Here is a 24,050-nt window from a genome sequence, read left to right as displayed (position 1 = left end):
AAAATTCATTAACACCTTACCTTGTAGATGAAAATTGCAAATTTAAAACCTTTCTTCTTGTGAAAAACTGGAGACTTTTTTTTTTCTCAGTAGTGTGAATTGATGTTTCCCATCTTTTACTTCAAGTGTTTGGTGGGAAATGTACAATTTGCACTTCAAAGACTCACTCCAGCTTAGTTGTGTGCTTTGCTGCTGCAAGAAAGTCTTATAATTGTATCATTAAAGTCGATAGATTTCCATATATTTAAAGCGACAGGCTTCCATTTGTTTAATTCTGTAGGAAGCATTAGATTGCATATTGTTCAGTGTGGCATTTCAACATATTTCAATCTCTGATCTAGTTATTTAGTCACAGAAATGATGAACTGAGTATCTGTTACAGTACGAAGTCTCATGTGTGTGTGAAATAATTTAACAAAAAATCTTAAAACAGGACACAAAAATAAGCCACGGTCAATGGTCCAAAACAATCCACTCAAAATAGTTCCTCCTGCTTCAAGCCATTACCCAATTATACAGTTTAGCTTTTAAATCCATGTGGTACCAGACCAAACCCTGACAACTTTACTCATCCAATATTCCTGATGGAGAATATCCTATCATGAAGATTTCAGATGAGAAGCTGTCAGACCAGCCATCAAGTCCCTGTTGCCATCAAAGATGAGTTCTGCTCTGTTTACAATGAAACTCTGCAATAGTGCAGAGGCCCTGAAACCCTCTTTCTTCTGATTCATATCATATGTAGAGAACATACCTTCACGAAAGGATTTGGAAAGCTAATGTGCTTTCACTTTAGCTTAAGCTAAAGTACTATTGCAGCAAGTAGCTTACATGGCCTTGCTCTCAGCTGCTAAATCTCTGCCAGAGCTCAAAGCCAGATCATTCACACTGTGCTGTGTGCCATTCCCAACACTGCTGCACTGATGTATGTGGCAGGAACTAAACACCACCTGTATGGCTCCAGGTGCCTGGGCAGAGAACTCTTCACCATTTTGGTAGCGGCCATCTTCCCTCCACATGGAAATACATGTATATGTTAAATAAATGAATAAACATGACACACTGCTACCTAGGAAGAAGGGGCAAGCTGATTATATCCATCTGAAATTATCAAACCCTTGGGGGCATTATTTGCAAGAAACTCTGTGCCATTATGGTTCAAGGGCACAATGAGTATCGCACTATGCCAGGTACCATGAGGCTGAGCACAGCTGGGGCCCATGGGCCCTCCTTCCCCAGCCAGCCTGTCCCAAAACCCCATTGAGGTCAGCAGGGACAGTAATGGTGCCTGGGGTGGGCCACAGCCTGGCCATCCCCAGGTACTGACACAGACCCCGGGGCCTGGGTGGCAAGGAGCAGCCTCAGGGTGGTGCCCAGATCAGTGGGGCCCAGGGCCAGGCCCAAAACAAGGCCAGGACTGGTGGCAGCCCCAAAGGAGGCCTCTCCCTGCCTGCCCACCATCCCCAAAGCTGTTCCTGCTGCCACAGCGCGGCCTCTCCTGGGCATTGGGACGCTGATCTGTCACCCAAGTGGAACGAGCCGATGTACAATTAGGCTTTTTTTTAGCTTTGATTCTGTGTTGTCCGTGACTGCTTAATGCTACTGTCCTCCCCAACACAGCATTTAGTTAACCGTAGTAGTGAGGAATTAGAGCTCTCCCAGTTCAGTATTGCTAATTTAAATGCATTCACTCCCTTTTCTGAGGTGGGAAAGGCCACAATATCCTATTGTGCCCATGAATTTCCTTCTAATAAAAACTGCAAACAAAGAAGTTACACAAGCAGAAGAGGACCAACCCCATGTTTTTATTTCCATTGCTTGATAATCCCAGTATAACAAAAAGTGAACTACCTGCTTCAGCGATTCCAGGTTACCAAGCACTTCATCTATGGGGAGAGCAGTCAGGGCCGAGAGGTCAGACCCCAAGGCCCAGGTGTGGCGGCACCCCTCAGGTGAGAGGCAGGATGTTCTGACTCATCCTCTGCTAGGGCTGGTGAGGCTGTGGCATGTGAACATAGAGTACCAGGTCCTGACTCTTACTGATTCTGCACTGGGCATCTCTAGGCAGACCCAGATTGCTCAAAAAGAGGTTGTGCGTTCCCCTCAAATTATCCACAGGGCCTCTGCTCTTTATCTGAAAAAATCAAGTGTTTTGATTCCAGCAGTGTCCTTGATCAACAGATGGTCCATGAAAATATTTCCCCTGGGTGATATGAATGATAAAGTAACAAGAAAGCTGGAAAGCGTGTGGGAGGAAGAGGAAGACAAGCTCTCTTCACAGGCCTTGTTTTGGGATAAGTGATGTATGTTAATACCATGTCTAGACACATTATAAGTTTGAAAAGTATAGAAAGTAGCAAATGCAGAGGTCTTGTGCAAGGTAAAGGTTTTAATTTGACATCAAGTCTAGCACAGCTTGGCCTGACCTGGAAATCTTGCTAGTACTTCTAATTATAAAACAAACAAACAAAATAAACACAAACAGAAATCTCTGAGAAATCTAGTACTTAACCACTGTTAGCTAATCTGATTGTTAAGGGTAAAATAAATGTTGTGGAGAATAATTTAAAGGCAAAAAAAGCTTTTTTCTTTTTCTTTTTCTTTTTTTTTTTTTTTTTTTTCCCCACTAAGAACTCTATCTTCTATACTTTTGCATTCCAAATCTCTAAATAGCACGTGCTTTACAAGTTTTAATACTTTTATAGCATTTCTGAGAGACAGAGGAATGCCATTGTTTTCCATTTTACAGATGAAGAATGGAGACAGAGGATGTGGAACGCTTTATTGATGGCCATGAGTTGGAATTGTCATTTCTGGGTTGTTAGGCCACTGCACTGTATCAGACAATACTTTCTACTAGATTTTTTTCCCCTGATTATGGATAATTCTAGATAGAAACATCAATAACATTTAATCAAAAAAAAGTAGGGTGCCCTTCTCCCCTTCCTTGGGAGTCCAATAGTGAGATCCCCCCTTATTCTTTAAAAAGGCTAGGATATAAAGCAGAAGTAATCATAGACATCTGAACTGCTTTCAGGAGATTCTGCTTCTTATCAACCTTAGCCCAGGGGGAAAAAAAAAAAAAAAAAAAAAAAAAAAAGCTGTTCTGAGAATTTTGGTCTCTGATGGGCCTCCTAAGCCAAAAAATATCAGCAATTATATAGAGCAATATGTCTTGCTCTATATCTCCAACATGGTTTTAATCTAGTCTCTTCACTCAGCTAGGCAGAGAAACTTTTGGACATGGGGATACAGGACCCATGGGACTGGTAGAGTGAAAATCCTTTCCCAGTGCTGAGCAAACAGGATGATGTCCCAGGTATAAGTACTACTAAAATCAGATTAAAGATTACCAACACCTTGCTATAGCTTAGGTTAGCAGAGGCTTATGCTTTAAGATAGATTAATCACTCACACTCTCCCATGTGCCATATCATTTATTTTTTTTCCTCAGTAACTGCAGCTCTGCAGACCCTTTTGCTGATATATAGGATTTCTAGGTATATTCCTAGCTGGTTGAAATAAAGCTATGTTTGATATGAAAATTAGTGAAACTAGTATGAGGGCCTGAAACAAATGATGATCTTCATATGGCCTGTTATGCACTAGTGTAGAAGCCATCAGGAGACAGCATGTAGGTAGCCAGGTACTAATGTTGTACAAAATAATAGCCCCTTTGCAAGAGAGACAGAAAACATCCATCAAAATTGTACATTCTTCCTTGAAGACACAACACCTGGCCTGTTTTTTGACTCAGTCAAATCAGAGAGCAGATATATTCATTCACAAAAGAAGGCAAACAGCTTACAGCTTATAACATTTAGGTATTCACTTATACAGTATATGCTCATTCATAAACACTGTTAGTATCCTTGCCTCTATTGACTGCCCCTGCAGTCATCCTGATCCCATAAGAAAAACAACTCTTGTAAAAAGAATCTCAGCAGCTCTAAATCACATGGTGTTTTGGCTGCCAACAAGGGTCACAATGAGGAAGGACAAAATCAGTGGAGGTTCCTTCTGTAGGTTTTTTTACCACAGAACTGTCTTGGGGAACAGCCTGAAGAAGGTGCTATAAACCCTTTGTTACTTACGATTTCCATGGCCCAACTGTTTCAAGCCATCACTAGCAAAGGAAATGTAGTGCTATCAGCAGCTGTGGAGAGAATCAGAATATCTCCCCAGAATGCTGCAGGTTTTTCTCCCAGCCTTCTATAAATGAGCCTGAGTCTTTCCCTCCCTCCAAACACTTGCTTCTTTCCAGAATATAACAGATTTTATTTTTTCTATAGAATAAAACAATATAAGATTATACAAATGAAACATTGCTGACTTTTCCACTGCCTTTTGCTGCAGCATTTTCTGTTGAATGGTATTCTCCACAAACACATATACCTGCATATTTATAGCTTATCTGCATAGATCATGTTTCTCCTGTGCACCTAAATTCTGAACTTTTCTCCTACTCTACTGAAGTCTTTATAATCTTTTCTCCCCCTCTGTAGGTTAAAATACATTTGTTTGTTTGTTTTTTAAAGTTTGTCTTTCTACTAGATAAAACAAAACCATATAAATTTAAGGCATCAGTTGCATTATTTCTGACTTGAACTTATGAGGTTAAACTCTTTGTGTTCATAAACCTGTACTGCTTATGAATTCTTGATATATGTGGATGTAATCAGAGTTAGTCATTGCTTACATTGATAATTTTAGCACTTCAACTTCAAAAAATAAATTTATAATGATCAGTCTCTTGGAATTTGTTTTATACTTTCCAATCCTTTTGTTTTTACACGCTGTATGGCTCTAATAAGATAAAAGGAATGCATAATGCAAAAATGTTTTCTGCTTCCATCCTCTTTCAGGAATTAAAACGCCTCCAATGTATTATAGATAATTGAAAATTTAAAATTATGGGCTCATTTTTAACCTAAAAAAGAAAACTCTTGCAGTGCAATTCAATCTGGGAAGTCTGAAAGATAAGAAGAGCTGTTATGCACCATTCAGATAAGGTCCTTTGCAGTGCTTTGCAATCAGGCCAGATTCCTATTCATTTTAATACAAATTTGTGGAAGGGTACAGGGCTTTGATATTGAAAACTTTCATATATGGAAAGCATGGAAATAGGAAAGGAGGTTTTTTATTAAACAAGCAAAATATAAAATAAAGAATCTGACTGGAAAGAATGAAATACAGGGAGAAGTAGATCTACTGTCATCTCCACTGGCTGCATTGCCCTGCATTTGGAAAACTATATAAAACAATAATTTATACAATTAAACAAGATTACTGCAATGGATAATGGACAAATGATAGAAATCTGCGCAATGAAGTACATTGAACTGGAAAATTCCAAGATCACTGTTGAATATTCTTATTTATGTACACATAGCTATATCATGACTTTTTTTTGATAAAAACCTTCTTAAACATCCATACATAAATCATACATATAATATATAAATAAATGTAAGTATATTTATATTGGCTTCAATAAGAATTCTTATAGTTTTGAAATTAGAATTTGCTCTTGATAACTTTTTTAATTTGTCCCAGCTGAAATATCATGACAGACTGAAATTCAAATCTTTTGTTTTGTTTTGTCTGGTTTCTTTTCCCATTATTAAATGACATCTGAGTAGCAATTACTCCTACTGATATGTAATAATTACTGAAATATTCTGTTATTCATATTTTCTTCCTAAAATCAACATGAACAACTGAATGGTATCTTGATATGGAAAATATAATAATCTGTTGAAAAAAAAAAATCAGCATAGGAACCTCAGAAGACAAGAAAATCTATTATAATCTTTGGAAATATGCCTCCTGTGTCTGCTGTAATGAAAACACTGTGAGAGGCACATATCCAGGCATCTTTGTATTGATTCACAAAACTCCTACTGTTTACCATCTAGTTGTAATGATTTCAAAGAAAACCTGAAATATGGACTAAACGTGTGCTTTCAGAGATGTTTCTTTCTTGCAGTAAAACTAGACCATTCCCATCCTCTGCTTCATTTCATCTTCCCTGAGCTATCCCATACAACTGTTTGGAAATCAGTGTGATATGATTGATTTCTTCAATTTTCTGAGCTAAAAATGTTTCAGAAATGTATTTTATCTTACTTATACCACAAAGGGGTTTGTTTGTTTGCTTGTTTTTCCATTGATCTCATTTTTTTCCTCTTTAATGGTATGCTAGTAGAAATGAGAGAGCAATAAATTATGATGAAGGAAGGGGAGATGGGATGTTTCAGGTCAGCTTGTCAGTTTAGGAAAAAGCAGCCAGATTAGAAAGTTTAAGGGCTGAAGAGACGGATCTGCAGAAAGCTGACATAACTGGTAAGACTGCAAACTGCTCCGGTCACAACAGAGATTCCCTAACTCAAGTCAGGCTTACAGTCTATTCAACAGCTGTGGTAGCATGACCTTGTACTAGTAGCTATATTTGGGACAGTTAACTGTAGCCACAGCAGCTAGGGGGTCCACTAAACTAGAATGACTGTGAGCATCTTCTATGAACTACATCTGGAAATAAACACAGATCTGAAAAAGCTCTTTCCTTTTTTGCTTTAGTTGCTATTAATTTCAAGCTGGTCTATTTCCTGACCTAGTTCATCCATATTGTGGATAAGATTTCCAGCTCCCTTCATTTTTAATTACTCAAAAATCACAAACTATTTATTGAGAAAAATAAAAAATAAAAATAAAAAGTGACTGTACATACTTCTAAATAAGCACACATCCACAAATCTTCAAAATGCCCAGGTTGGAATACTTCACAACATAAGGATACCATACCAAGTAGATAATTACTGGCTTTCTTACTCTTCTTGCCATTCTGCAATTTGCATTTCATTTTGCCAAACTGCTAAGCAAGAAAATATGGAAAAAGAGTGACAAAGAAAGCAAACTTGAAGTGCCACCCTGAAGTTAAAAGACAGTAAAGATAGTTTTAATGATATTCTCTGGAATGACTGCAGTGTCAAAGCATATTGAAAAAAAATATGAAGTGCTTCAGAACAGGCACATAATAGACATTTAAAGCCCTAAACTTTGCAATATGCAAGCATATAATTAGGAGAGTGCTATATAATAAACACCAATTAAGCCAGAACAATCACAAGGGGAATAAAAAAATGAACACTAAAGCAGGAATACTAAAACCATCTGCACACTGAAAAATACCATGAATTCAAAACAGTCTATGCATAACTGAATACCTGAAAACATATTTATTACCAAACTGGGCAGAGAGGGAAAAGGATGCCATAACAAAAAAAAAATTATTCTCACATAACTCTCCAACTGAGAATAAATTAATATATCTGCAATACATAAGAATTTGCTTCACAAGAGACACTGCAAAAGAAAAAAAGTGAGAGTAAGAGAACCTACAATCAACTGGTTACAATGAGAAGTTTAGGTCTGCTCACTGTCAGATTGAGCTTTCCACATTAGCAAGAACAATATGGTTTTACTTGTCTATGGAGATTTATTCAGGATCTTCGTTTAGTGGCTCACCTCATCATAGGCACACAAAACATATAAAGCAACAACCTGTACCTGTAACAGTTATATTACCCTCTTTCTAACTAGTATTAATCCATCTCCGTCACATTCCTTTTTGATAACGTATTGTATTCCTAATTATCACATCTAAAACACAGAGGTGTCTTTCATTTTCTCTTATATGGACTTCTTGCTTCCTTTGTCTATTAAATAAAGATTTAATTCTCACAATGACATAAATCTAACTTTATGAGGAACTACATCAGTGGTAAAATTCACATCAACTGGTATCTGCACTGAAGAAGTACCCATAAAAGCCATACTATAACCCATATAAACCATATATACCCATATAACCCACTAGCTGTCACAGGAAACAAAACCCTAACCATGAAGGAAAAAATGTGTGAATAAACTGATGGCTTTTCACAGATGAGGTATTTGAGGAACAGTATTTCTGTTTCATCTGGCATCAGAATTGCAACTTGACATACAACCTTTGGGTGCCTGTGGATGCAGGCAAAAAACAAGCGAATTCCCTCCCAGAGCTCTGCAAAGTGATGGCATCAACAATAATGACAAGAAGGAAGAAAATACAGAAAAGGTAAGAAGGACAAGATGCAAAGGATGTATTTTAATTAGGATGCGGTTTCACTAAATCTGGGAATCTTTCTCAGCCATGAACTCCTCCTCCTTTGATCACTCCATCCTGTTTGGGAGGGTGCTCATCAGCCCCCTGACATGGTGGCAACACAGTAATGGTTTCTTGGCTACAAATGAAAGAAGAGCTGATGACTGTTATTTGTTACCTCCCAGTCTCAAGGAGAATTGGTACTCTGATGCCCTTCTCCTGTTCTTGCCAACCCATTTCCAGCCTGGTTTTTCAGATAACCAAACCCTTGTAATTCCCATTTCATTGCAGATACAGCTGGAGAAAAAAAGCAAAGCAAAGCAAAACAAATTAACTTACTTCACCTGCCCATACGTGCATGAAGGGAAAATTTCACTCTTGCTCCCTTTCAGTCTGCCCCAAAGTACAACAGTCAGTGCAGATCTTGAAACACAATCTCCTTCTGATCCAACAGGTGGAGAGACAGGACTGAAACCAGCATTTGGCACTGAATGAATGTCAGGGCCAAAAGGAAAGGGGTGTAGTTATAATTTTGTCCTCGCCATGCATATGATGCAACTTTCTCCAGTTCCTGAGTAATATTCTCAGCTGATGATCCTCACTTTCCAGGTACAACAACAGATTCAGGATTGATCTCTGCAGAAACACCCAGACTTTTCAAAACCTCAATTTTTGTGCTATAGTATTAAAAGACATCTACGTGAGATGCTGGACATAGTATGGGAAATAGGAGATCTTGCCTCGAAAGCAAATTGGTTTTAATTCTTTACATTCATGTCCCTTCTGGAACCTTCTAATTTTTTGCCTCTGTGTTGGTTAACACTAAATGATAAATTAAATATTATAGTTCTGTATTTTTGACAATACATTGTTTCTATAAAATTAAAAGCCATCAGAGAAAATAAAATATTATACTCAACAATATTGATCAGTGTAAATTATGCATGACTCATTTTGAATTACTTCTATAACCCAATATTCTCCTCTTGCTAGTGGGAATAAATTAATTATAACATTAGGAGCCATCATACAAAGGTTAAAAACAGGCATGCATGCATTCAATCTACAGAAAACTAAAAAGTTTAGGTTAATGAAATGTCTAAGGAAAAGAGTCTCATTAATTAGCAGGTTCACAGCATTCTTCACAGCTATATTTTAGAGATGCCAAACTGTAATATATTAATGCTGTAGGCAAAAGCTGCATCTCCATCTAGAGAATCATTTCAAGCTTATTTTATTCAATCTTGGATTTTTTTTTCAACTGATTTGTATGCTATAAAGCACCGACTCTTCTTCGAAGTATTTCATGAGACAAAAATGAAGTGGAATGTTTATGGCCCTGTACATAATGAGATAAAGCTACTAAAGAACCCTAGTTATATTTATTTTTTTTAATGAATATAATATTCAAAGTTTCATTAACACGGTACCTGAAGTATGTAAGTGCTTGTCAATTTTTTCCCTTTATTTGCTTTAGATTTGATTTGATGTCAGTATCTCTCTCTCTCTCTTTTTTTTTTTTGGTGAGGAGGAGGAAGGAAGAGGAGGAGGAGGAGGAGGGTTCATCCAAACCCACTGGATCAGCAGGGTTATTTCCATTGATTCTGGTGAATACTTCAAGACCTATTTAGCAGAAAAAAGTACAGTACTTTGCAACCTAAAAGACTTGGAGCCTTCAGTATAATATGCAGACAAGGCACAGATTGAGAAGTATTGGAGCTAGCTTATGACAACGTCCAACCTTCAGTTGTGACCTGAAAGCCATTTGTGAATAGATTTTGTAATGATTCATTTTTTTCTCCCTTCAGTCTGCCTTTTGGAGAATGTCGATAGTGTTACTGTTCATTGGGACTGTTTTTGTGAGATGGGCACTTGTATTTTTTAAGCAGGAAATTTATTCTGTCACTGTGCACCACCCCTAAGAACCAAGCAGTTAAGTAGCATATGCGGTCCTGTGAGTTGTTTTTGTAAGGAAGAAAAATTGCTCCTGGAGGGAGGAGTAGGAATGGGTGAGCTGCCAGGCTCACAACCAGTTCCAGGGATGGGGACTTCTTGTTCTGTGCTTGAGTGGGCAGGAGGAGGAGCTGGCCACTAAGCCAAGTTTTGGGTGGCATGGCTCCCAGTAAAGAGTGTACCACGGTAGAAAGCAGAGCTTACTGGAGGCAGCATTTCTTCAACTGACAGACAGTTCAGAATCAAGCTCTAACTTTAAAACCCAATCATCTGAACTGGAGCTGAGCCCATCTGGCTCATGGCTCATCTCATCACTGGATGCAGCTATGTCTATGAACAAAGCCCCACCTTGGTGCTTTCTTAACAATTCAAAGTTCTTCTAGATAACACTGCCCCCTAAAATCTCTCCCATTGTTACTCAGCTTGTTCCATAACTTTTTTTTTTTTTTTTTGTCATTATTCTAGCTTTCTCTCCTTCTGAATTTTTATTTTATTTTAATTGTCACTTCACATTGCTGATCAGGCTGAATATTTACATTCCTTTTTTCTGGCTCCATTCTTTGAGACTGTTCACCACTCTTGCTGAATATTACACTGCCCTCAAATCTACAGGCTTCCTAACCTATCCCATTAAAGATGACACACACAGTTTAGCTGGAGCAATTTAAACAGTATGTCTTCACTAAGAAAGTACACTGAGGTAGACTGGGTAGCAGTTATATTTTTAGGAAAGGCAAAAGGCTGAAGAGTTACCAGCAGATATCTGCCATCTTTCTCAGTGACTGTATGTGCATTGTCCACATTTTTCTCCATTTCGTCTATCAGTCCTCAGGGAAATACTTCAGTAGGTCCGCTTCTCTTCAAGTCTTAACACCTACTTGAGCAGATTGGGTAAAGCCTTTGTTATTTCCAGTAAAGAGGTTTAGCTCCCACTGAACTCTCCAAGAATAGCCACCACTCACAAAAATAAAAAAGAAAACCGACAACCCACAATTGTTTTGTGTGGACTGCTAAAGAGCTGGTGGAAATACTTGATCAGCAGTAACTTGGGCTTCATTTCATCCAGTGATACTCCTTTTCTTTCCTCAGTTCATAACACAGATAGTAAGAACAAGGAAAAAATAAGTTAGATTCAGAATATATATATATATATATATAATCTACTCTGATGGCAGAAGACAGGGCAGATGGACGAGATACTGCATAAGTCAGCACAAGCGCTTCACTTGATAGAGCTAAACACTATACCATCTGACAACCTGACCTGTTATTACGTTTGTTTAAAAATTGGTTCTAGTTTAGTCACATGCCGAGGCGATCAGCTCCTGGGCAGACGCGTTCTGCAGCGGAGCAGGGGATTGGGCAGGCAGGGATGATTTTTCCAGCACCGAGCCCACTCGAGGGAGCCGCCAGGACCCGGCAGCCATCGCGAGGGAGGTGAACGAGGCGAGAACGAGGCGTAGCGGAGCCAGCAGCGCCCCCTCCCCAGCCGTCAAAAGCTGCCCCTAGGGAGCGCGGCGACCAGGACGGGCACACAGCGCGTGGCGCCTCAGGAGGGAGAGGCGCGGCAGTTGGCGCGGGCAGGGCAGAGCGTTCCCCCCGCCCATACCAACACCTCCTCTAACGGCGGCCTGCCCTAGCTAGGCTGCTATGGTGTACACCAGGCACAGTGCTCTCCTGGAAGTCTGTACGCACCCAGACCGACTGCCCGCTCAAAACTGTGCCTGTTGCTACCTCCTGCGGGGGGCAGAGACTGTGTGCGTGAGGTGCAAGCAGGTGGACGACCGGGTCCGCCTGGTGGCAGAACTCAAGGAGGAGGTGGAGAGGTTGAGGGATATCAGGGAGTGTGAGCAGGAGATAGACTTCTGGAGCTACTCCCTGTGCGACCTGAAGGTGCCAGGGAGAGACCCCCCAAATGGGGGTGGAGCCCCTGCCCTGTTGCTGTCAGGCAGAGGGAGGGGACCTAGGAGTTGAGGAGGAATGGAGACAGGTCCCTGCTCGACATCGCAGGTGATGCCCCTCCCCACTGGCCCCACCTTCCCAGGTGCCCTTACGCAACAGGTTTGAGGCCTTGGAGCTTGAGGAAGAGGTAGAAAGTCTGCCCAGGAGGATGCCTAGGGTGAGGAAGTCAACTCCACGCCTCAGGAATGCCTCCACCAGGACAGAAAGAAGGGTGATGGTTGTGGGCGACTCCCTTCTCAGGGGAACAGAGGGACCTGTTTGCCAGCCTGACCCTACCCGTAGGGAAGTCTGCTGCCTCCCTGGGGCCAGGGTCAGGGACATTGCCAAGAAGCTTCCCAACCTGGTTCGCCCCTCTGACTATTATCCTCTTTTAATAGTCCAGGCTGGCAGTGATGATGTTGAAGAGAGAAGCCTGAAGACCATCAAACGGGACTTTAGGGGACTGGGAGGGTTAGTGGATGGAGCGGGAGTACAGGTGGTGTTTTCATCCATCCCTACGGTGGCACGGAGGGGTGCAGAGAGGACACGGAAAGCCCACCTGATAAACACGTGGCTCAGAGGCTGGTGCCAACACAGAAATTTTGTTTTTTTTTGACCATGAGGCGCTTTACTTGGCACCCAGCCTGATGGCCGCAGACAGATCCCTATCTCTAAGGGGAAAATGGATCCTGGGCCAGGAGCAGGCAGGGCTCATTGAGAGGGCTTTAAACTTGGTGAGAAGGGGGACAGGGCTGAAACAAGGCTTGTTAGAGCTGTGCTTTGGGAACAATGGCAAGGCTGGGAGAGAAGGCAATGGCCCAGCTGGAGTGCATCTACACTAATGCACGCAGCATGGTCAACAAACAGGAGGAGCTGGAAGCCATCATGCGGCAGGCAGGCTACGACTTGGTTGCCATCATGGAAACGTGGTGGGACCGGTCTCATGACTGGAGTGCTGCAATGTCTGGCTATAGGCTCTTCAGGAGGGAGTGGCAGCATGGAAGGGGTGGTGGTGTGTCTCTCTATATCAGAGAGGGTTTTGATGTCGCGGATCTTGAGGCTGGGAATGATAAGGTAGAGTCCCTTATCATTAGGTTAGGATCAGCGGGAAGGCCAACAAGGCAAGCATCCTGGTGGGGGTCTGTTATAGACCGCCGAGCCAGGATGAGAAGGCTGATGAGGAGTTCTACAGGCAGCTGACAGAAGTTGCGAAATCGTCAGCGCTTGTTCTCATGGGGGCCTGCAACTTCCCAGGTATATCCTGGAAGCACAACACAGCCCAGAGAAGCAGGCCAGGAGGTTTCTGGAGAGCGCGGAAGATAGCTTCCTGACACAGCTGGTTAGTGAGCCTACCAGGGGAGGTGCCCCGCCAGACCTTCTCTTTACGAACAGAGAAGGACTGGTGGGAGATGTGGTGGTTGGAAACTGTCTTGGGCAGAGTGACCATGAAATAGTGGAGTTCTCCGTTCTCGGAGAAGCCAGGAAGGGGACCAGTAAAACTGCTGTATTGGACTTCTGGAGGGCCGACTTTGAACTGTTCAGGACACTGGTTGGTAGAGTCCCTTGGGAGGCGGTTCTGAAGGGCAGAGGAGTCCAGGAAGGCTGTGTGCTCTTCAAGAGGGAAATCTTAATGGCGCAGGAATGGTCTGTCCCCATGTGCCCAAAGACGAGCTGGCGTGGAAGAAGACCAGCCTGGCTAAACAGAAAATTGTGGCTTGAGCTTAGGAGGAAAAAGAGAGTTTACAATCTTTGGAAAAGAGGGCAGGCCACTGAGGAGGACTATAAGGATGTTGCGAGGCTGTGCAGGGACAAAATTAGAAAGGCCAAAGCTCATCTGGAGCTCAATCTGGCTACTGCAGTCAAAGACAACAAAAAACGTTTTTACAAATACATCAATGCAAAACGGAGGACTAAGGAGAATCTCCAACCATTACTAGATGCAGGGGGGGAACTTAGTTACAAAAGATGAGGAAAAGGTGGAGGTGCTTAATGCCTTCTTTGCCTCAGTCTTTGGTGGCAATACCGGTTGTTCTCTGGATACCCAGTACCCTGAACTGGTAGAAGGGGATGGGGAGCAGAATGTGGCCCTCACTATCCATGAAGAAATGGTTGGCGACCTGCTAAGGCACTTGGATGTGCGCAAGTTGATGGGGCCAGATGGGATCCACCCGAGGATACTGAGAGAACTGGCAGAGGAGCTGGCCAAGCTGCTTTCCATCATTTATCAGCAGTCCTGGCTATCGGGGGAGGTCCCGGTCGACTGGCGGCTAGCAAACGTGACGCCCATCTACAAGAAGGGCTGGAGGTTAGACCTGGGGAACTATAGGCCTGTCAGTTTGACCTCAGTGCCAGGGAAACTCATGGAGCAGATTATCTTGAGAGTCATCACGCAGCATTTGCAGGACACGCAGGCGATCAGGCCCAGTCAGCATGGGTTTATGAAAGGCAGGTCCTGCTTGACGAACCTGATCTCCTTCTATGACAAAGTGACGTGCTTGGTGGATGAGGGAAAGGCTGTGGATGTGGTCTACCTTGACTTCAGCAAGGCATTTGACACCGTCTCCCACAGCATTCTCCTCAAGAAGCTGTCTGCTCGTGGCTTGGACTGGCGCACGCTTTGTTGGGTTAGAAACTGGCTGGATAGCCGGGCCCAAAGAGTCGTGGTGAATGGAGTCAAATCCAGTTGGAGGCCGGTCACTAGTGGCGTTCCCCAGGGCTAGGTACTGGGACCAGTCCTCCTTAATATCTTAATATCAGTGATCTGGATAAGGACATCGAGTGCACCCTCAGTAAGTTCGCAGATGACACCAAGTTAGGTGCGTGTGTCAATCTGCTCGAGGGTAGGAAGGCTCTGCAGGAGGATCTGGATAGGCTGGACCAATGGGCTGAGGCCAACTGTATGAAGTTCAAGGCCAAGTGCCGGGTCCTGCACCTGGGGCGCAAGAACCCCAAGCAGAGCTACAGGCTGGGAGATGAGTGGTTGGAAAGCTGCCAGGCGGAGAAGGAAAGGACCTGGGAGTATTGGTGAATAGTCAGCTGAATATGAGCCAGCAGTGAGCTCAGGTGGCCAAGAAGGCCAACAGCATCCTGGCTTGTATCAGAAACAGTGTGACCAGCAGGGCTAGGGAGGTGATCGTCCCCCTGTACTCGGCTCTGGTGAGGCCACACCTCGAGTACTGTGTTCAGTTTTGGGCCCCACGCCTCAAGAAGGACATGGAGGTGCTTGAAAGAGTTCAGAGAAGGGTGTCGAAGCTGGTGAGGGGTCTGGAGAACAAGTCCTACGAGGAGCGGCTGAGGTTGCTGGGGTTGTTCAACCTGTAGAAAAGGAGGCTCATGGGTGACCTTATTGCTCTTTATAAGTACATTAAAGGAGGCTGTAGTGAGGTGGGGGTTGGTCTATTCTCCCACGTGTCTGGTAATAGGAGGAGGGGGAATGGGCTTAAGTTGCGCCAGGGATGTTTTCAATTGGATATTAAGAAAAACTTCTTTACTGAAAGGGTTGTAAGGCATTTGGATGGGCTGCCCAGGGAAGTGGTGGAGTCACCCTCCCTGGAGATCTTTAAAAGACATTTAGATGTAGAGCTTAGTGATATGGTTTAGTGGAGGACTTGTTAGTGTTAGGTCAGAGGTTGGACACAATGATCTTGAGGTCTCTTCCAACCTAGACAATTCTGTGATTCTGTGATTAAGACATTTTGTAGAAGTATTTTTTTCCTCACTACTTCCTCAAAGTAAATCTGACAATTTTGCTGACCAGAACAGTTTTTCTCCTTTTTATTTCAGGAAAAATGGAACAACAACAAAATAGAGAAAATGGGAAAAAATATGTGGGTTTATATTAGATCTTTATTAGATCAAGGTATCAAGTATCGTGACTGTTCTAGGGATCCTATGGGTAAGTTAACAATAACCTATATAAAGGTTGAAGATTTTATTGCATATGTATATGTAAAGTACACAAGTCTAATACCTCTAATTAAACCAGACTCAGGAGGAGACAGATCTTGACAGACAAGTAGAGTCATACCATTTCTGGAAAATTTCCAGTTTATATGTGTCTCTTCAATAATGTGGACCTACCAGGATTCCATGTGTTTTGCTAGTCAAAACATTGGGGAATATCCAAAATTTAGCTATCTTAAAATACCATAATATGCATCATATATACCACAACACCTTCAAAACCATAAGCACAGAGCCTGACGCGTTTCATACAGCCCTCTGTTCCTTTAAGGAAAATCAACTGAAAATGAAATGCTTTAAATTGAAAGTATTTCTATGAATAAGAACTCAAAAGCCAAAGCCCCATCTGCTCTGCATCCACAGTGAAGGCATCTTGCTATATCTTATAGGGATAGGGGTGTGTCTTGGCATTCAATACATGACAATGCATGCACCTCATGTTGAGCAGTATGCCATGCTATGCTTAACTCCCTGCCTTCCCCTGAGGTTTTCCTGAAGGGTGGAAACTACAGATTAATAACATCCACAAGCATGGAGTAGATGGTTGAGACAGAGAAGACTGGTAAAGCCTTTAGACACCCTTTGCTTCTTCCTTCTGTTGTGTTTTTCTTAATGGTAACAAAAGCATATCTTTGCATAGTATGCAGAAAGTAAATCTTTTATGATACTTTTGAGCCCTACAGAAATCTTTGGTCTTTGAGCAAAAAGTACTTAGTTGCTTAGGGTCCTTTTTATGTGCTTGCTTAATTCTCATCTTAACCAGTCACTCAAATCACCTGGAGTTTAAGTGTTTTACTGACCCAAGCTCTAAAAATATCTTCAACTAAAGTTGAGTACTCACTCAGCCAAGTACCTAGCCTCAGATTTCCAATATTAGCAATGATCTTCTTAAAAGCTTCCCTGGGGAGTTCAAAAGTTTCTGTTCCATTGCCCTGAACTTCTTGAAGCTAAATTAGTCACAAAGACACAGCTACAAGGCTACTCTTTTCAATCAGGAATCAGAAGTTAAAACAAACACATCTTCATAATATTTTGCATCAGATCACAAATTATGTTCATTGAAATTTTAGGGTTTCTCTTTTTCCCCTGCAGTGATATATTCACTGGAATAGTTATGGACTAGTTATAGCTGGAGTTTACTGACTGCCACAAGATTTGTATAAAATCAGCTTAGTCTGCCAATTGTTTATGATATAAATTTCACTATGTGAAAGTCTTCTTGACTAAATATTGTATTTGCATAAATACTCAGACAGATTGATATGCTTAAGAACACATTAATAAATTGCAATCCATTTAATTTACTTGTGCTTTTTTGTTTCTTAATCTAAATAATGAGTTTCCTCTCTGCAACAATATTTAGAGCAAGTGCACTTTGCCCTTAATACCCGAAGTATTCAAAGGCAAAGTTTGGTTGCCTTTTACCAAAATAAATAAATAAATCAGATTTCCCTTTGCTGACTCATCTTAAAAACATTTCAAACTCCATTGTCTGAACATAACAGAAAAACAAAACAAAACAAAATAAAAAAATCCGCTACCACTACAAAGCTAACCCTCTGTCCTTTGAAGATTAGGTAGCACAAAAGAGAAGCATTCTTGAAGTGATCAAGTTCTGTGCACGTTGCAGTTTCCTCAACAAGGTTACCCCCACATTGGCATGCTTAGCTATAGTGAAAGGAATAATTTGTTTTCTGTATTGTTGCTAGCTTACAGTTTATGTGAAAAGGCTGCCCTCTTCTGACAACATTTTTGTTTCTTCTAAAATCTTCGTATCCTTTTCTCATCTCCAGTTATACTTTATCATTTGTTTACCTGTACAATGTATTGGTGGGATGATTATCCCATTCCTTACAATTGTATTCAGAAAAATGTAAGAAATGTAGAAACAAGAAGAGTAAATATACTATGCAATTAACGTGTAAACAGTATGCAATTGATAAACATGATAAAAATCACTGCCCCCTCCCTCCACCCCCCATTACTCAAGCAGGTGGGCAGGAAGCATGTGAATGTCTGGTGTTCCAAGGCATGGAAGAAATACTAACAGATGTCACACTTTCACTTTTTAAACGTGTCATCTTCTCATTTTTAGATGCATACACAGTATGGATACAGTGTTTGGTCACTATCTGCCTATGCCTTTGAGTTTGAACAAGGACTGTGCTTTTGACACAACCTTCCCTACTTACCACAGTCTCATTTGCATCACAGAGCCATATCTCAGTACAGAGTGAGTTGCTTTCAAAAGAAACTGAACTGAAAGATGCCTTCCAGGAGTACACCTAAAGCACTCTGATTAGTACTGGCAAGTCAGTGAGTGGAACCAGAAGAGAGTTTGAGGACTAGCTTGAGCATACAGCAAAGGTACGGTGAGCAATCAAGTCTCACATCAGCTGCTACCCATCCCCTCCTTATTGACCATGGTAGTTAATGGCCACAGTCACTCTCTCCAGCTGCACTGAGGTTGCAGCAAGTGAGGGACCTGAAGGGTGAGCATATTTAAAAGCTACCATTACTTTTTTTAGGGCATAAAGCTCTTTATTAATGTTTCTCTCCTGCAGTACACAGAAGGATGTAGAGGTTGAAATTAAAAAGAGAATTTGATGTCACAGTACAGAGCCTCTTTGGCAGTGGCAGTGAATCCAGAGCTCTGTAGCAGTAGATATATAGACTTCTTTCTTGTGAGAAAGGACAAACAATTCATTTGGAATTCAGAACAACTAAACACAGACTTCTAACTGTAAGTCTGCTTACCCCATCAATAAGTTAATGTAAAAAAAATAGGTATTAACAGCCCCTAAAATAAGGACAGACCCAAGAGTCCTTCTTCCACTGAATACATGTACTCCCCTTGATGGGCGTACTTTGCTTTTCTCTAGCCCAGTTAATCATGGTCCCTACCTGTATACCAATGAAACATCAAGAGGAGAGGGTAAGTGCTCCCAGCCCAGGACAGCTTACAGCATGAGGGCAAAAGCACTCCCCTAGGAATCCAGAGATGTAGGCCTAAATCTCCTGAATGCCATGGTTAACTAACTTGTAGTCCAAATGTTCTTTTAACCCTGAACTGTACATGCTAGGGAGCAGCAGCATATCATTTTCCTTTTTAAACAGAAGGCAGAGTCTGTCTCAAATTTTGTGTGGACTTCATTTCAAAGCATTAGATGTGCACCAGGTATGCCCACCAGACCAAAGGGAGAGGTGTATGAATGTCTGGACTTCAGATATTGATTAGCTAGGAGGCAGTGTCAAGCTGTTCAGCACTAAGACTGATGCACAAATCTGGATATGCTCAGAATAAATATTGCAAATGTCAACGTGAAAAAAGATAGGAATCCTGATAGCCGACAAATGCAGAGGGTAACTCTGGATTTAGCATAAATCCTGATTAAGTACCTCTTTAGGTCCCTATGTCTGATTCCTTCTTTTCTCACTCACATCGTTTGCCATCCAGACAGTAATGGCTTGTGTGATTGTTAATTACCCTGAAATGCGCCTTTAGAAGTAACTCGTAACTCTAGTTACAACATTCACATAAAAAGAACAGATGTTTTTACAGACCTTTCTTCTTCCTAAATAGTTACCTGCACTCCCTTCAGCCTCTCCTTACTAAATTGCTTTCCACTTTGCTGTATATAAACCTAGCCTGTAATTCCACCAACATACATCTGCACTTTACCTTGTACAAATAAGGAATCTCAATGTGAAATCTGCCTTAAGTTACCAGAAGCAGAGACCATAAAAAAACAGCCTTAACTGTGTATAGCATCACTGAAATCAATACAAGCTTTCCAAATTGAACTGGCAAATGGTCTTGTTCTACATATCTTGAATCTAGACCATTTCAACCTATTGTGAATTACATAAGCGATGTAGTAAACATCTGCATTATATGTTGTTTTTCCTCTAAGTAAGCTACTGCTTACTCCAGTGCCTACCAGTACTTAATGAATTTCTTGATATATCCTTACTGTCATGACACTCAGAATAGCATGGTTAAAAGAAAGGATGGTTTTATCAAATACAAATCAAGTTTTAGACAAACACAGGAAAAAATATGCTTATATTAGCTTTATAAACCTGTCACTCAACAATTTTATCTTCCTGTGAATTAGCATTAAATAAAAATACTACATTAAAAGTTCCAAACTTGTTGCATTTGAATGAAATAATTTACAATTTATTACTCCAAGTATATACTAGTGAGATCCCTTTGATATTACTACAATGATCTTGTTAATTACAGAACCTATGTTTACTCATGGGATACATCATTCTTCATGTGTATAGAGACTGTTCTTTATGGTTAAAAACACTAGTTACAAATAGACTACTAAGATAAAGTTAACAATTTATCTTATGAATTGGAAAGTTTTGTTGTTGTTGTTTGTTTGTTTGTAATGGAAATAAACATCCCCCAAGGGTCAATACAGCATCCAGTATTGTTTAACTTATTCATTAATGGCTTGGACAAAGGGATAGAAAGCCTTCTCAGCAAGTTTGCTGATGATACAAAACTGGGAGAGAAGTTCGATACCCCAGAGTACTGTGCTGCCATTCAGAAGGATCTTGACAGGTAGAGAGATGGGCAGAGAGGAACCTCTTGAAATTCAACAAAGGCAAGTGCAGGGCCCTGCACTTGGAGAGGAATAACCTCAAGCACCAGCACAGGCTGGGGGCTGACCTGCCTGAGAATAGCTGTATGGAGAAGGACCTGGGAGTCCTGGCAGACAAAGGCTTGACCATGAGCCAGCAGTGTGCCCCTGTGGCCAAGAAGTCCATTGGTGTCCTGCAGTGCATTCAGAAGAGTGTTGCCAGCAGGTCAAGGGAGGTGATCCTCCCCCTCTACTCAGCCCTGGTGAGGCCTCACCTGGTGTACTTTGTACAGTTCTGGGCTCCCGGTACAAGAGGGACATGGAGCTACTGGAGCAAGTCCAATGCAGGGCTCCTAAGATGATTAAGGGGCTGGAGCATCTCTCATATGAGGAGAGGCTGAGGGAGCTTGGACTGTTCAGCCTGGAGAAGAGAAGGATGGGAGGGGATCTTGTCAATGTGCGTCGGTATCTGAAGGGAGGGTGTCAATAAAATGGGGCCAAGCTTTTCTTTGTGGTGCCCAGCAATAGCACAAAAGGCAATGGGCACAAACTGCAACACAGAAAATTCCACCTGAACTTGAGGAAAATCTTCTTTACTGTGGGGGTGACAGAGCACTGGAACAGATCGCCCAGAAACGTTGTGGAGTCCCCTTCTCTGGAGATATTTGAAAACTGTCTGGACACAATCCTGGGTGATATGCTCTAGGGGACCCTGCCTGAGCAGAGAATTTGGACTAGATAATCTCCAGAGCTCCCTTCCAACCTCAATCGTTCCATTATTCTGTGAAAACATATGTCCACTTTTTTTTTCTTTTTTTCTTTTTTCATATTAACGTGGAAAGTGTTGGTAGGTGTTTTGTGATCTGACAGAGAATTCAAACAGTACTGTAATCAATCCAACTGCTCTTTTGCTCTGATGCGGAACTGTTATCATTACCACTTGCTTCAGAACAGGAAACCTCGGAAGATTTTCATTTTCTGCCTGACTGTGACATCCTCTGCTGAGCTTAAGAGAGCTGACAGAATTAGTACAAAGTAGCATGTGGCAGTGGGCCATAAACAGCAATGCATTTCCGAACAATTACAGCACATTTTTGCTGGTGCTGGGAGACACAAGGATGGAGTCCAAGTGCTTAGCCACTTGAGAAGGGCAATTATGCACTGGAAATGCTCTGCCTGGAACAAAATGGAAATTAAAAACTAAACTGGAAAGATAAAAGAAAAAACAAAAGTGTTTCTTTGTTTTATGTGGATTACTGGAACCTCCTGATCAACCCCACTGCTCCTTTCCCCTTCACCCAAAGCTTGTCCCAAACAAGGCAGCAAATCACTGTTTCTTTCTTACCAAAACTTACATGGGTATGTATCCTCACTATACCTTATATAGGTATGTTTAAAATGTGTGAAAATTGCCTTTATAATGTATCACTCTTTAACACCAGTAGTCATACTTGTATGTCTCCTTGCATCTTTAGCAGCACCTTTATTCCATATATTCCATATATTCATAATGGGAAAATTCTAGAAAAGTATCTCAGTCTTCAATTCTTCATATTTTCCTGCTCATGTCTTATGCGCTACCTCACAATTCAATATATCATGACTGCTTGTGTAGGCACCATTTTGCCAGTATGTTTATATGATGGATAAAGGATGCATGGGGCTAGTAGCCCTGCTCTATATATGAGTTATGACTACTGACTAAAAGCAACTTCTCCTTTCCAAGGGCTGCAACACCAGAGTTCCACCCTACTTTGGGGAGCAAGTTAAAAGCAAAGGATATGATTTATAGTGAAAATGCCAACCCCAGCAAATACTGAAAAGGCAGATCTTTATGTATCTTTGTCTTATAGAGTAAGCTGTTGAAAATTAAGCTCATGTGGTTAAACAATGTAAAAAATAGAGTGGAAAAATCCTCAACTATTTGACAACTATGTCAATAATAGCTGTAGTAGTAAACAAGTACTCAGTGTCATTACTGGAAAGGGCAGTACATCTACCCTTCATGCTACCAATAGAGACAATACAATTTCATTAATTTTTCCAGGTAGTAACTTGCAAATGACTATCTCAAGCAAAATAGAGGTTTATAGTCAAAATTATATTCATACTCAGTACTTCAGTTCTTATCAGCAGGACATAAAACCAAAGCAAAAAATAATAATTAAAAAAAAAAAAGGCAAGAATATAAAATGCTACATAAATAGTTGAAATGCCTTATGTCAGAGTAACTGTAGAAAAGCAACGTTAAAAGGAAACTTAAGAGACCATCTGATACATTTCTCTGCCAGAACATCTATGTTACCTATTGAAAGATTATTTTCTGAGACATTTGAAATTTACTCTCAGGTCTCTATGCTTCCTTTTAAGTGACATAAGGAACAGGTATTTGAAGGTAAGGCAATAAAGGAAGCTCAGAGACTTGTAAAGGGAAACCTAGGGGTGGTGAGAGCACTGCTTGGCAAAAGCCTACAGAATGAAAACAAGCAGAATAGACAGTCTGCTTGTTTAAAAAAAAAAAAAAAGGAGAATGAGATGAGATGATGAAATACAGAAAAACACACACACACAAACCCCACACTTCCCTCCATACACATGTACATAAGCATACTAATGTGGAATATACAATATATATGTTTTATCTTTTTTTTTTTTTAAAAAAAAAAAGTCCCTAAGCATGTCTGTCCACAGCTAAACTCAGTTGTTTCTTCTGTTCAACTTCCGAACTACTCTGGCTTGTGAGCATCCCATATTTTCTTTGGTTAACCCATTATTATTAAAAACAACAACAACAACAACAACAAAAAAAAACTAAAACACTTGAATAACAGACCATCTTCTTTATTTGGCTGAAAAAGTCCAAAATTATTTAAAAAATAATAAAAAGCAAAAATTTGATGGTAGCTCTACAGAGCATTTTTTTTTCCATCATTTTCTCTTGTATATAAATATCCTATGATCTAAATACAGTGTTTGGCTTACAACAATAGTAAAACAGTAACAACAAGAACCTACCCAACCAAAAAACAAAACAAAACAAAACAAAACCAAATTGCTATCACTATTTCTAATTTTAAATCTAAACAAAATGCCATGATGATATATCATGTAAGAACAGAAAAATAAAAATAAAATAAAAAAATACAGAACAACAACTTAGAATATCCTAACACAGCTTCAATTCCAGACAGCCAAAACAAATGGTTTGCTTATCTGTTTAGGTTCATATTTTGTGTGAATCACTATGGTATCTGAATGATGTTTTTAACCCATCAGCCATTTCCTTCACAGTAATAGACCTGATGAAGCAAGATGCTTTCATTAAAAGGGGTCCGTTCATAGACTCAAGGCATTTAAAGTGCTGGATAGTTCAGAATTCAAATGTGTTCTGTGTGATTGTATGTACATGTAAAGTGAAAATGTGGTTACTACTGAAATCTGAAATTAAA

Source organism: Anas acuta, chromosome 1 (genome assembly GCF_963932015.1).
Source record: "Anas acuta chromosome 1, bAnaAcu1.1, whole genome shotgun sequence".
Taxonomy (NCBI): Eukaryota; Metazoa; Chordata; class Aves; order Anseriformes; family Anatidae; genus Anas; species Anas acuta.
The sequence above is the reverse complement of the archived record's forward strand: the minus strand, read 5'-3'. Positions refer to the sequence as shown.